General features: G+C 40.5%; 1 protein-coding gene across 4 annotated transcripts in view; it reads right to left on the reverse strand.

Annotated features, from left to right (window-relative positions):
* The window catches only part of KIAA0319 (KIAA0319 ortholog), a 74373-nt gene extending 59575 nt beyond the window's left edge, over window positions 1-14798 (reverse strand). Inside the window, exons 1-2 of one of the 4 annotated variants that reach the window (XM_045162688.1) lie at window positions 14381-14798; window positions 12530-12587 (exon numbers count right to left, since the gene is read on the reverse strand). The gene's annotated coding sequence lies outside the window, so the exon portion shown is untranslated. Of the gene's footprint in view, window positions 1-12529; window positions 12603-14380 lie in introns of all 4 variants that reach the window. The other 3 variants (XM_045162685.1, XM_045162686.1, XM_045162687.1) reach the window with 3 other exon arrangements.

The raw sequence follows: 14798 nt of genomic DNA on the forward strand, positions 1-14798 counted from the left end.
AAGAGAGGCATCCTTGTGGGTGAAAGGATGAACTGAGAAAAAAATAAAAATAAAACCCTGGCCACTGTGCTCTGTGGGAAGTAATAATTCTCCCCTGAGAACTGACATTCCACAGGTTTGCTCCTCACAGGTCTGGGCTCCACTTTTCATTACAAGTTTGGTTCAATTAAAACCAAGGGGAGAAGTTACCTTAAAGTAGTTCTGGGCTGGTAATACCCACAGATACCTGGCAGAGGCAATCACAAATCCTTTCTGGAAGAATTCACATCAACCCTCAGGGAGAACTCAGATAAACATGAGCTTAGAGTTCCAGGAAGAAAGGCAACAGAAGAGAAAGATAAGACAATCCGGTTCCTGAGATTTTAAAATAATAAAATACTGACCTATAAATATAAAATAAGACACTTAAAATGTTTGCGAAAAGTAAGATATAAGATTACTACAAAAAAAAAAAAAAAAAAAGACCCTGTCAGATTTGAAAAATCACCAAGCACAAGGGTAAAAGTAATTAAGATACTTCTGGTATCAAAAGCTCAACAGATGAGTTAAAGAGCAGATTAGACACTACTGAGGAATTCATGAACTCAGAAGGCCCTATGTGACGCATGTATACCTATGGCTGACTATGTTGATGTTTGGCAGAAACCAACACAATTCTGTAAAGCAATTTTCCTTCAATTAAGAAAATAAACGTTAAAAAAAAAAAAAAGGGTCTTATTGGAGCCAAGTCTTAAAGAGATGAGACAATAAAACATGTGGACAGAAAGAAGAGTTCTAGGCAGAGGGGACCTGAAGTGCAACGGCTTTGAGGAGGGAATGTGCCTTGTATTCCAGAAACTGCAAGATGGTCAACATGGCTAAAGGAAAGGTCAGGGAGGCAACTGGAGGCCACACTAGTTCACAGGTCAATACAAGGATCTCCGGTTTTGCCTCTGAGACGGGAAGTGGTGCAGCATGGCTTCCACGTCAAAGGGAGTGTAGAGGGCAGAGAGATAAGTGAGAAGCCCGAGCACTTATCCAGGTGGGGGGATGGCATCTTGCCCTGAGGTGGCAGCAGGGAGGGTCTGGGTCTCAAAACACCTGAATTATTTTGCAGGTAGAGACTGCAGGATTTGCTGTTGGAAGTGTTGGAGGGCCTGAGATGAGGACAAGTGGTCAGGATGACTGAGCAGCCGGAAGAATGGGGATGGAATGACCTGAAATTGGGAGCGACTCAAGACCGTCAAGTGGAGTGCTGATTAGGGCACTGGATCAACAGGTCTGGAGTTCAGAGGAGAGACGAGCCGGAGGTATAAACGGGGAGCCACAGAGTGGGTTTAAAAGCCGCAAGACTGGTTAATAGCACTGAGGGGGGAGAAGTATAAACAGAAAGGAAAGAGAAGAGTGGGGAGAACTGCCTGAGTGGTAAAGCTGAGCACAGAGTGCAGGGACTGGCCGGTCTCCAAAGGGGCCCATCAACAACTGCTCTCCCCGAGTCAGGCGGACCCGTGGGGAGGCCTTGATGTGCAAGGGGGAGAAACTTAAAATAACGCCTTCTGATTCGGAGAGCACCACATTTTGCTGTCAATGGGAGTGCAAATCCCATGGCAGCAGCTCCCTGGCTACTTCAGCCAGAGCAAACCAAACAGAGCTCTGGGGGATGAAAGGACTAACTGACAACATCGACCATTAAGTGGATTCCGATCACTACCAATTCTACCACTACCAGATGAACTGATGTAAAACCCAGTTTTGTATCTCCTCCATTAATAATATACCACTGGGGGGGGAATTAGAAATTTATTTTTAATATATTTTAACAACATTGGAGAAGAGTAGGAGAGTCAGGCTTCATGAGCTTGACATGAGGTTGTGCAAAACTATGTAATTCTACTTCAGAAACTTTTAAAAAGGCATTTTGGTAAGGCAGGCTGCAGCAATTCAGAGCTTGGTTGTAATCTCAGCTTGGAAGATTCCAAATATGAGGGGCTGTGCAGTTTTTACCCTGGAGGGAATGCTGACAATCCATAACTGTATTTTTGCTTTCTGTATCCTCAACCTAGCCCTAAACCTAGCCCTACCCACTGGGCCTGTGCATGCACAGCACTCATCTTCCTGCTGCCAATTTTCTTTAGTATTTCATTTCAAAGCAAGAAACGGAAGTAACAAGAGATCAGCCAGTGAGTGTAGGTACACTGAACTGAGAAGCACACAATTATGCCTATCTCCCCTTTGGGGGGGTGGGGGGTGGCTTCCCTTGTAGCTCAGTCGGTAAAGAATCTGCTGCAATGCAGGAGACCCGGCTTAGATTCCTGGGTTGGGAAGATGCCCTGCAGAAGGAAATGGAAACCCACTCCAGTATTCTTGCCTGGAGAATCCCACGGACAGAGGAACCTGGAGGGCTTTAGTCCATGGGGTCGCAAGAGTCAGACACGACTGAGCGACTAAACCACCACCACCACCCCTTTTAGGGAGTCTTGGTCAGGGTCTCCCCTTCCCCTCCATCCATCCCCTCCCTGCAGGTCTCTATAAACCCAAGCTTCCAGGCAAAGGTATTAGCTGTTATTACTTGATTAAACCTTAAGGTCTTTTTCTTTATGAGGATGTCACAGGAGATTCCTGGTGACCAAAGGCTCTTTTAGGTATTTTTGACAGAAGGGTATGGGAGATAGCTGGAGGATAGGTGTCTGTCTTGTAGTTCTAATCACAGCTTCTTAACACACCCATTTTGTTCTCAAAGCAGCTTGAGACAAGCCAGATGCTGTAGTACTAGGCCAAGTCCCCAGGTGTTCCTTAGAGAAGGACTGTTCCACCCTTGCTGTTTGAGCTCTCCAAAGAGGCAGATCCTGGAGATAAGGGTCACCATTATATCAAGAGACCCAGCCCACACAGCAAATATATTCACATGAATCTTCCTGGGGGGAACTGGCTTCATTAAAAGGATGAGTTTCATTAACAGGATTAATAGGACTTGGGAGTTTTGAAATCAGCTTCACTAATAACTGAGAAGAAAAAGAAAACGTTCTAGTTCCAAATTGCAGACTGGATAGATAACATCTATTTCCCCTCTTTCCTACATTTCTACTGAAAAATGAAAATAAAGGGGAAAGGCGGCAGGACATATGAACACATGGGAGAAAAGAAACCATAAAACCATAACATTGGAAAAATAAGAATGAGAACTACTAATAGACCAGAAACTTCAAAGAATTCCTGGAAGATAGGAAGCAGGTGGCTTGGAACCGAGGAGATAAAGGAAACCCATTCTCTAGAAACTGGGGAAGCACAGGACTTTCAGGGGGCACTGGAGGAGCCCTAAGCCCTGAGCCCATGAAAGCCAAGACAAGATGGGCCAATGTACAACCTCTGTGAAAGCCAGATCTCAAGCTTATGCCAGGAATCTTCTCTCTAAACAAAGAGAGATCTGGGACTTCCCTGGTGGTGCACTGGAGAAGAATCCGCCTGCCAATGCAGGAGACCAGGTTCAACTCCTGATCCAGGAGGATTCCATATGCCAAGGAGCGGCTGGGCCCCTGGGCCACAACTACTGAGCCCACACGCTGCAATGACTAAAGCCTGTGCAGCTAGGGCCTGTGTCCACACGAGAGCCATGCAATGAGAAGCCTGTGCACAGCAACAAAAATCAGTGGAGCCCAAAATAAATAAATATGTAATTTTTTTTTAATCTCTAAAAAAAAAGAGAGATTGGTCCTCATAGGGTGTCAGTGGCAGCAGAGGGCCTATGAAAAAAGCAGAACCAAGAGAATGTGAAGACTGTCCTGGAAGGAAACATATACCATTCCCAAGCCATGTACCTCAAGAGCAGACCTCTCCTCCCCATGGCTACTTGGGGAGTCCCTACCCACCTAGACTGGAGGGAAGTTTTCCCAGTTTTAAAGTCGTTGGCTTTCAGTGCAAAAAAGTTTTCTGAGCAACCTTACGTGTTCCTGTTTTCTAACCTGGAAGTTCTCTTCTTTAAATTGTTTTAATATGTTGTGTTTGACTCAGACAAAAGTTCTAAAGCATCATCATCCTGGAGGGGCTTAAAAGCCTGACCAGGTCCATAATGATAATGCCTTGTCCATTTCTACGCTCCCATTGGGTGATCATCAAAGTGGTTATTTACTGACTAAAACCCTTGCTTTTCACAACTGTGTTAGTTTCCTAGGGATGCTGTTATAAAGCACAGCAAACTAGGAGGTTTAAAACAGTAGCAATTTATTCGTTCACAATTCTAGAGGCCAGATGTCTGAAATCAAGGGGTCACAGCCCCGCTGAGACTCTGGGGCAAATCCCTCTTTGCCTCTGTCACTGATATTCCCTGGCATGCAACTGCATCACTCCAGTCTGCGTCTGTTGTCAAATGACGCTCTCCCAGGCTGCCTCTGTGTCCAAATTTCTCTCTGCTAACTAGGACACTAGTCATACTGGATTAACGGTCTCATCTTAGCTCAGGTACATCTGTGAAAACCCCATTTCCAATAATGTCACGTTCACAGGCACCAGGAGCTGGGACTTCACCTTATCTTTTGGGGAGGACACAATGCAACACACACCACCATCCTTTGTTCTTTTCGACAGAAGGGCTTTCTGAAATGTTCCTACTTTGTCCCATTACTGACCCCACAGAGTATCTAAAACAGATAGCATTTTCTAAGTTTAAGGGTGGACAAAAAAAAAAAGCCAACTATTTTACAGGGAGAAGAAAGAATAACTCCGGTCTTCACACCCTGGGGATTCTCTTTCCTCTCTGCCCAAAGGAAACCAGTCACGTCAGAACCAAGGTAGGATGAATGGTAAAGGACTTCAGGGTATTCCAATCCAGACCATGATACACTGTAGCCAGAAGTTACAGACATTGCATGCTAAGTCACTTCAGTCGTGTCCGACTCTGTGCGACCCCATAGATGGCAGCCCACCAGGCTCCCCCATCCCCGGGATTCTCCAGGCAAGAACACTGGAGTGGGTTGCCATTTCCTTCTCCAATGCATGAAAGTGAAAAGTGAAAGTGAAGTCACTCAGACGTGTCCGACCCTCAGCGACCCCATGGACTGCAGCCCTCCAGGTTCCTCCGTCCATGGGATTTTCCAGGCAAGAGTATTGGAGTGGGGTGCTACTGCCTTCTCCGACAGACATTGCATGGTGATGGTTTATTATGGCTGCTGCTAGTTTTTGAAATGAAAAGCCAGAAGGAGCTATGAAAGATCAACTTCGTGATGAAACTGCTGTTCCTCTGCGGCTGCCATTTTTCTGGGTTAACATTTCTGATCAAAGGGAAAAGTTTGTTTTTTAAAATGATATATTACAAAAACCCAGGAGAACTGGCTTTTATTACATTGTTGTCTGTGTCTCCATCCTCTGCCACACTGCCCGGATGGAGGCTGAGTGAATGAAATAACTCGTTTTTTAACTACAATGACCAAAATGTACACTAAAAACATTACAATCAAATCATACTAATGAATGGCTATTTTCTCTTTCCAGGCTCTCCTTCCATTTATTATATATACATATACTTCACCAAAGCTATTCTCTTAGTGAAATATAGCTCTCATTTTCATTTCACATTCTATCCCTCATTATCCTTCATTGCTACTTTCTTATTCATTATTCTTTTCTGTTATTTTGCAATATCCCATGGAGGTGATTATTATAACTGACTTCATCATTTCCTTGTGAAAGTGAAAGTGTTAGTTGCTCAGTCCTGTCCAATTCTTTGGGACCCCCATGGGCTGTAGCCCACCAGGCTCCTCTGTCCATGGAATTCTTCAGGCAAGAATACTGGAGTGGGCTGCCATTTCCCCATTGCTGGATGATTGGCTGTTTCTGATATGTGGCCTTTATCAATAATGGTACAGTGAAATGCTTCTACAGGCTCAGAAAGAAAACAAGCTCTAGCATGTCTGCCTGAGAGAAATGAAAACAGCTCAAATGGGGCCTCATTTCGAAGACCTCAACGGATCTTCTGGACAGCATCTGGGCTATTCAGGAACAGGCTGTGTTTACAGCTGGTCCTGTTTGCAGTTAACTGGCTAGCAAAAGTAGGCTGGTAAACTCTTGCTTTTCAGAGCCAGTGAACTCAAACAAGATAAGCTGTATTTTGCTATTTCGACTTAGCCCCTGGGAGCTGCTGGAGGTGCTCTCTTTGTCATATTATTCTTATACCATCTGAGCCTCCAAGCTTTATCAGTCACTACTGTGACAAAAGCTGTCTTTGCTGAGGCAGTCTTTATCCACAGGGGTGACTGCAGGCCCTGGGCTACCATCTGAGCATCTTGCACTCTCGGAGTCAAAGTGACACTAGAGAAGAACATGGTGATTTCCTGGAAGTAACTGGATAAAACAGTCAAGAGAACAATTCAAAAGACGGGTGGATAGTGAAAGGCTGTATGTGAGGAGAAAGAAAAGGTAAAGAGAAGTTATATTTACTTAGGTACTGATTCCTAGAGTAAACCATCTTTTCTGAACTTCTGGAAATGGACACACTGTCTCAGGGTCCTCATATTATAAATAACACCAGACACTGGTATTCCTGGAGATACTATTCCTACATTAAGGGAAAATGTTTCAGAAGGTGAAACCTTGAGTGTACATCTTGGAGCTTTAAATAGTCTCCCTAATTATGGGAATAGCTTAGCTTTCAGTTGGCTCAGCATTTTTGTTTCTCCCTAAATTTAATTCTTACTAATGGGGTCAACACTGCTTTCTAAATAAATGCTTTGTCTTGTGCTCTAAAAATTAAATCATCACCTTTAGAGAGCATGCACGAGGAAAGGCCAGGAAGACTGCAGACACCATCTGCCACGCACTGTAGGGGAAAATCCAGTCAGTGCTCAGCGATGTTTAAATTCAGATACTAGAGGTTTTGTGTGTCAACGACCATGAATCTGCTTTATGCCAAATTCTAAAGACAGGTGATGACTACCAAACTTCTGAAACTGGCAAACTGTTCATCAATTCTGAGACTGTTCAAGCCCTCAATTCTATTAATATTTATCAACATGTCTATAATTAGCTGGTCTAAGAGTTCTTTACACAACAAAGATTTACTATATAGAACAGGGAACTATCTTCAATATCTTGTAACAAACTATAGTGGGAAAAGAATTGGAAGAAAAGATTCAAATCACTTTGCTGTATACCTAAAACTAACACAATATTATAAATCAGCTATGCTTTGTTTAAAAAAAAAAAAGAGTTCTCCTTTAGAATTCAACTTTCTGGAATTAGGTAAATAATTATTCATTTATTCCCTATGAAAGAAAAGGAATAAAATGGAAAGAAGGTAGAATAGAAGGTAGAAAGAAGGTTAATAATCTATCCTATTAATAATAAGAAAAATGGTTTGTAATATTCATCATCACCATCACAATACAACAGCCATTGATAATAGTCCTTTTATTCACAAGGCAGTTTTACATACTATTTTCATATTATTTGAAGTTCCCACTAAGAATCTGAGAGAGGTAAGACAGATTCCCTATGAAAGAAAAGGAATAAAATGGAAAGAAGGTAGAAAAGAAGGTAGAAAGAAGGTTAATAATCTATCCTATTAATAACAAGAAAAATGGTTTGTAATATTCATCATCACCATCACAATACAACAGCCATTGATAATAGTCCTTTTATTCACAAGGCAGTTTTACATACTATTTTCATATTATTTGAAGTTCCCACTAAGAATCTGAGAGAGGTAAGACAGATACGTGTCATCCACAACAGGTATATAGAATATTCTGGTTGAATTAGCTGAAATTCTGTGGTTCATCAGTCAGAAGTTAGTTTCCAGTTTCTCCAAAGCAAGTCTCTAAGTTTCAATGGGTAAGGAACACAAAGAATGAAAAAGAGTCAAGGTTGCTTCTCCTGATCGTTTTCACTTTTAACACTGCCTTTGCCAAGGCAGTTGATAAACTCTTCATGAGTCACACTCCTTCACCCTGGACCTGCCTGAGCCTGGAGAGTGGACTTGAAGATTAAGCAGCTCAGAAAGTACCTGTGGAGGAAGCTTCAACCCGCTGCTCTTGCATCTACAAAGGGCTCTCAAGGCCTCAGATCTTCACCAACAAACCAAGGAAGGAAGGTGGTGGAGGAAGCCCAGACATGATTAGATGCCAGGCCAGGAAGGTAAAAACTTCGCAGTGTTTGAGTAAGGTAATCTATGGTCTGAATTTCTCCATTGAAAGAGGATAAAGTAAAACTAGTCCCAGAAAAAACCTGTGCTAATCTACACAGAAGATTACCCAGGAATTTACTGGCAACAGAGATAATGCCTTACAATTACAGTATAAAATGATTTCCTAATAGGCGATCAAGCAGAATTAAGGGAAACATGATCCACCACTAGTTGTTAAACACAGGATGGGCATTCATGTGGAATGGCGAGTGAACAGATTCTGTGATGCTCCAAAGGGTAGACCAATAAATAGGAGGGAAAACAAGCCAAAAAAAAAAAAAAAAAAAGAAAGAAGTCAAATCACTCTTTTAATAATGTTCTAAGAATCAGATTATTAAGGAGACAGTGAAGAGAATACACAAGATGTTTCCTCATCATTAGACACATCAAATTAGTGAAAGAAATAGCAGCACAAGGGTTACTACAACCAGGCTGGTGACGATCAGCAAAGTTCTTTGAAGCAACAGCATCTCTGTATAAAGCAGACAAATACACAGATAGAGCACTAATTAGAGAGATCCCATTCCTAGGCATGGCCAGAAGCATTAAAATATGCAAAAAGACTCAAAATGTGATGAGAATCTATTAAAATACAATAAGAAAACTCTACTGGGGAGAGAACAGGAAATACAAATACCAGGGGAGGGAAACCTTGTATAATCTGAAAAGACAATAGACATTAAAGATAATAGTACTGTTAACAAAGAAACAAAAAATGTACTAAAACTCAACAGATGGCTTTAAAGTACTTAACAAAATTCATTTGCAAAAAAAAACAAACAGGCAAAAGGATATTTGGGGAATAAAAGAAGAGGTAATGGTAGATTCTAAAACTCATTGTAAAATCAAAAATCATCTATTAAAATATATGTGCTAAAATGACTTTTTATTAGGGCTTCCTTTATAACGGGGCTTCCCTTCCAGTGGTAAAGAATATTCCTGCCAAAGCAGAAGACACAAGAGACTTGGGTTCAATCCTTGCTTGGGAAGATCCCCTGGAGGAGGAAATGGCAACCCACTCCAGTATTCTTGCCTGGGAAATCCCATGGACAGAGGAGCCTGGCGGGCTACAGTCTGTGGGGTCACAACAAGTCAGACATGACTAAGCATGCATGCACTACTCACTACTCCTCTATAACAAACCAGGAGTAACAAAACAGTGGGATGGGAATTACTATTTAAGAAGTGCCATCATGATAATGAATATATGTTTCCAACAAGGAGGAAAATTTACTTGAATGTTCAAAAGACAAACAAAAAACTTAATGGGAATAGTTTTTAAAAAGAAAGAGAAGGAAGGAAAAATACAATATTAGTTTCAAACGCAGGGACAAAATTAATTTAGATCAATTAAGGAATTAGATATTATCAAAGACTAATGCAGCAGGAAAGTAGCTGAACATCTATTGACATTATAAAATATTATGAGGAGCCTCACAAACACCACTGTAGCCTAGAAGAACTAATGCATCCTAGGAATAGGGGCTAGAGGAAACCAGAGGCATGCCATGACAAGACTGAAAGAAAACAGAGGAAGATGGCCAAGATGTACCTCTCTATGGGGACTTCCCTGTAACAACTTGGTACAATGCCAATTTATAAGTTCCATTTCCAGGCTAAGTGGACCATACATATACGTAACAACAACAAAACTTTTTATTAACACAAAGCTAAGTGCCGAGGCAGAAGCAAAGCAAAAATCTGTTTAGAGGGACAGTCCTGGATACGAAGCACATAGAACTCCACCAGAAAAGCAATTCCCATTGAAAATGAACCACCGTAATAACAAAAGTAATACACCTTAGGGAACAAACCAGTACAAAGGAGAGGTGGCAGATGTTAACACATGAGAGCAAGAAACAGAAGTGAAAAGTGTACCTAAGAGACACTACAGAGTAAGTATGTTTGAAGTGGTAAAGCAGATTAAAGTGAAAAGAGGAGACAAAAATTAAAAGACATAGTTTAAAAGATGCAATCGGAAGTTGTATAACTAGAAATAAAGTCATTGGAGTCATGTCAATGTATGGCAGAAGCCACTACAATATTGTAATTAGCTGCCAATTAAAATAAATTAATTAAAAAATAAAACTCAATGAAATGAAATGGAAGCTGTAACTGAAGAAATAACCTGAAATGCAATTCAAAGAAATAAGCTGAAAATGCAAAGGACAGAATAAAGTCCTGAAGTAAAAAAAATGGCCCAATATACGTCTTCTGATGACTCCAAAAGGAAAGAATAAAAAGAATTGGGAGGATTAAATAGCTATACTCCAAAACAAAATAAAATTTTTTTAAAAAGAATTGGGAAGAAACAAAATGTAAAGAGAAAACAGCCAAGAAGGTTCTGGAATCAGTGAAAGACAGAAATCTTCATATCCTGGAAGTACAAGAAGTTTTGAGCAGGTTGAAAATAATTCTATTCCTATTCTCCCTGAAACGAAACTGCAGAACTGGAAAGACAGAGATTAAATCTTGTGAAACCATCACCATCCCCATCCCCAGAATTTGTCATTATTCCAAATGGAAACTTTGTGCCCATTAAATCATAACATTAGCCACTCGTGGCAGTTTCCAGTAATCACTATTCTATTTTCTATATCTATGAATTTCACTCTTCTAGATATTTCAAATAAGTGGAATCATACAATATTGTCCTTTTGTATTTGGTTTACACCACTTAGCATATCTTCAAGATTCATCCATGTTGTAGCACATGTTACAATTTCCTTCCTTTTCCAGACCAAATAATATTCCATTGTATATAAGGATCACATTTTGATCCTTTCATCCACTGACGGACATGACATTGAAGATTCTGAAGCAGAAATGTGACATGTTCATATATCTACTTTACAGTAATCCTAGGAGGGGACTGATGGAGGAGGCAATGGCACCCCACTCCAGTACTCTTGCCTGGAAAATCCCATGGATGGAGGAGCCTGGTAGGCTGCAGTCCATGGGGTCGCTAGGAGTCAGACACAACTGAGTGACTTCACTCTCACTTTTCACTTTCCTGCATTGGAGAAGGAAATGGCAGCCCACTCCAGTGTTCTTGCCTGGAGAATCCCAGGGACGGGGGAGCCTCGTGGGCTGCTGTCTAGGGGGTCGCACAGAGTCGGACACGACTGAAGCGACTTAGCAGTAGTAGCAGGAGGGGACTGTGATCGTATTTGTGAACCAAGAGAAGATTTTGTTTCAAGAAAGTAAGAATAGTAAGAGGTCTAGTAAAATGATATCAGAAAAAGTTTCTCCAGATTTGGGAGGAGCAGTTGCTGCACAGGAGTAGTTAGGAAATTCTGATATAAACGAATGAAGACTAGTTAGTTAGCAGCATACTCCTAAATATGTATGTGTGTCTTTCCCACAGGATAATAAAATGTTGAGCATTTGGCACCTAGAATTTGGATGTCTTGTAGTTTTAAGATAAGGAGGCTGAAGACACTGAATTAACAAAATATTTCAACCTCCTGATAAGTAGAAATACAATGAGAGAGATAGTAAAGACAGCAATTTTATTGAAAATAAGTCATCTTAAGAGATGGTTTTTGAAAACATTTTCAAGAAAGAAAACTATGTTATATTGACCAGAAGACATTCTACTCTTTATTTTAATGAGGGGGATAGAAAATAAGTGGTAAACTATGCTGATAATCACAACCTTAGAATAACAGGATCTTTATCCTAGAGAGGAGTAATACATACTTCCCCATCACATGAAAAAACATACCACACACACTAACATTTAAAATTTGTAGGTGGGGACTTCCCTGGTGGTTTAGTGGCCGAGACCCCACCCTCTGAATGCAGGGGACCTGGGTTCTATCCCTGGTCAGGGCACTAGATCCCATATGCTGCAACTGGGAGCTTGCATGCAGCTAAGACTTTTGCCAACTCAAGGTGGCAAAATCGAGTTAATTTACCCTCCATACTTAATAATTCTTTAAATTATAGCACAGAATAAAACTAACTTTGAAAATTTATTTTGAAATTGGAATTATCCTGTCTCTAGCTACATTGCTTAAATTAAACAGATGTTTCCTAGAATCCCTTGCTTTTATGAACTTAAGGAAAAGAATGCACAGCAGGCTAGACATAATACCACTTTCCAACAGGTAACATATTCTACCAATGTTATTTGGAAGGGATTACAGTACAACACCGTATTTTTAATCTATCTGTGTGTCATTTAAGAATTTTATGGTTTATTTTGAAACCACCACCTATGGTTAAAAGACTCTGCCAAATGATGCAAAAATAGATGCTATTTTGGCCCACCCATATTTACTACTTAACAGAAATAAAGCTTCTCACTATGGAATTCACATGAATAGTGTCTAAAAATACACATTTAAAAAAATAAATAGAGCAATAACTCACCAATTACTCCAGGCCCTTTACAGCGAAGCTCCTTCCTTATGGTATCAAATATAATTACCTGGAATTGACATACCTTTAAGATTGTGATTATATTTATTATTGTTGTTGTAAAGATGCTGCAAAGAAATATTTATGCATTTCTGATGATTTGATATTACAAATCAGAACAAGTTTTGGTCATATTAAAATATTTCTATTTTTAGTGCCAAATTATTCTGAAGACATAGAAAATATTTTTTGAAAAGAAAACTTATGTTGAGAACAATAATAACAACTAACTTTTACTGAAGTGGGCTTCCCTTGTGGCTCAACTGTAAAGAATCTGCCTGCGATGCGCAAGACCTGGGTTCGATCCCTGGGTTGGGAAGATCCCTTGGAGAAGGGAAAGGCTATCCACTCCAGTATTCTGGCCTGGAGAATTCCATGGATTCCAGTCGCAAATAGTCGCAAATAGTCGGACTCGGCTGAGAGACTTTCACTTTCACCTTTTACTGAAGTGTTACTGCATGCCTGGCAATGAGTAAAGAGCTTTATGCATATGTATTGTATTGTATATGTATTGCTTTAATTTATTCTTATAGGAATTCCATTAGGTTGTTTCTATTATTATCCCTCTTTTACAGATGAAAAAATTGAGTCTAAGAGGAAGTTAGGAATTTGTCAAATGTGACACAGCCACTAAGTGGCAGAGCGATGACCAAACCCAGGCCATCTGACCTGGCAATCTACATCACTGCCCCAGAAATAGTCATGCTTGACTCTACAAATTTATTTAAAGAGAATGCATCTTCTCTGTTTGGCTAGAAAAAAGGAAGAAAATTTAACAGTATATCCATTCTTTTACAATTAAAAATTACTGAAGCTCTCTTTTGACTATTTTCATTGCATAGTGAGTTTGGCTGAATTATTTTTGTTATTCTGAAAGGAAATTAATTTCCTAAATTAGCGTCTTAGATGGCAAAGGTGTGATGAATCTATCACCTGAGGTCCTAAAAAAGTCTTGATATATATTGGTAATTCTCTTTTTCAAATTTTTTAAATTCAAAGAGGAATTCAGCTTTCCATATGAAACAAAAGTCTACAGTTGAACTGATATTTCCAGTTTCCCTTGTCTATATGAAAAATCATGTATAATAATAAGCACAAGATAAAATTTTACATTTGGCAGAATTTCAGGAGTCTCCATGATTGTGGTCTTCTTGTAACGAACAATTTGAAACATCTGGACAATGAACATACATTTCAGGAATAAAGAAAGAAACACTAACACTCCCTTCAAAATTTCTTGCTCTTTTGAGGGGGTTGTCTGAAATTGACTTTTTCTATTATTATCAAAGATATCATTCAATTTTTCTATTTAAGTACTGGAAAAAACACTAACATTTAACCCACAAACAAAAATGTTTAGATAAGAAATCTAGCAATAAAAATGGATGAGTGTGTATATCATATTCTTTTCTCACTCCATATACTTAAGAGAATGAATGATGGAAAGAATAATGACTTTCACAAACGAGGTTTATGCTCTTGATTAATAATATAGTGATGAATATCCATTCTGTGGAGGAAGTTCAAAGGGAAGGAGGAAAAAGCCATGAAAAGGTTTTTAGCTTCATATTATGGTTGAGATACACAGACAAAATGAATTTAGCAAATTATAGTAAAGCTCACATAAATAATACCAAACGAAGTTTAAAGAAAACCGATTCTACAGGACTAAGAAATGCAATTCACGAGATTGGGAAAAGATGCAAATTTTCTCGACTCCACCCTACTAAGAAACAATCAATCGGTGCAGCAATCAAGAATAAGCCCTTTCCTAGACGGCCAGAAGAACCTTAAGAAACTCACCTCCTAACTCAGGGCGTCTTGATTTTATTTTTCTTTGGCATAACCTGCCTACTTGCTGCCCTCTCTTCCCATTACTCGGCCAGAGGGTTGGGAAGGGGGATATTTTATCGAGGCGCTGCTGGCCAGGAGAGACTCTTGCCCAAACCGGAGACGGGATGAGGCTACTGCTGCGCTCGTACCTCCAGCAGTGACAGCGACTGTGGTCACCGCTTCTCTGCGCGAGGCCAGCCAGTCCCGCCGGGATTGGCACCGGTCTAGCCAAGATGCAACCAGGAAGGCCCCCGCCCGCCCCCGCTGCAGCTTCTGCTGGAGCTGGGATAGCGCGCGCCCGTGATTCAGCGCCTTTCTGCTGCGTGGTTACCACGGCGACGCGCGCGCACGCGCACACGTGCCCCCAGGGATGGGAGGGCAACACTCC

The sequence above is a fragment of the Bubalus bubalis genome, chromosome 2 (assembly GCF_019923935.1).
Source record: "Bubalus bubalis isolate 160015118507 breed Murrah chromosome 2, NDDB_SH_1, whole genome shotgun sequence".
Taxonomy (NCBI): Eukaryota; Metazoa; Chordata; class Mammalia; order Artiodactyla; family Bovidae; genus Bubalus; species Bubalus bubalis.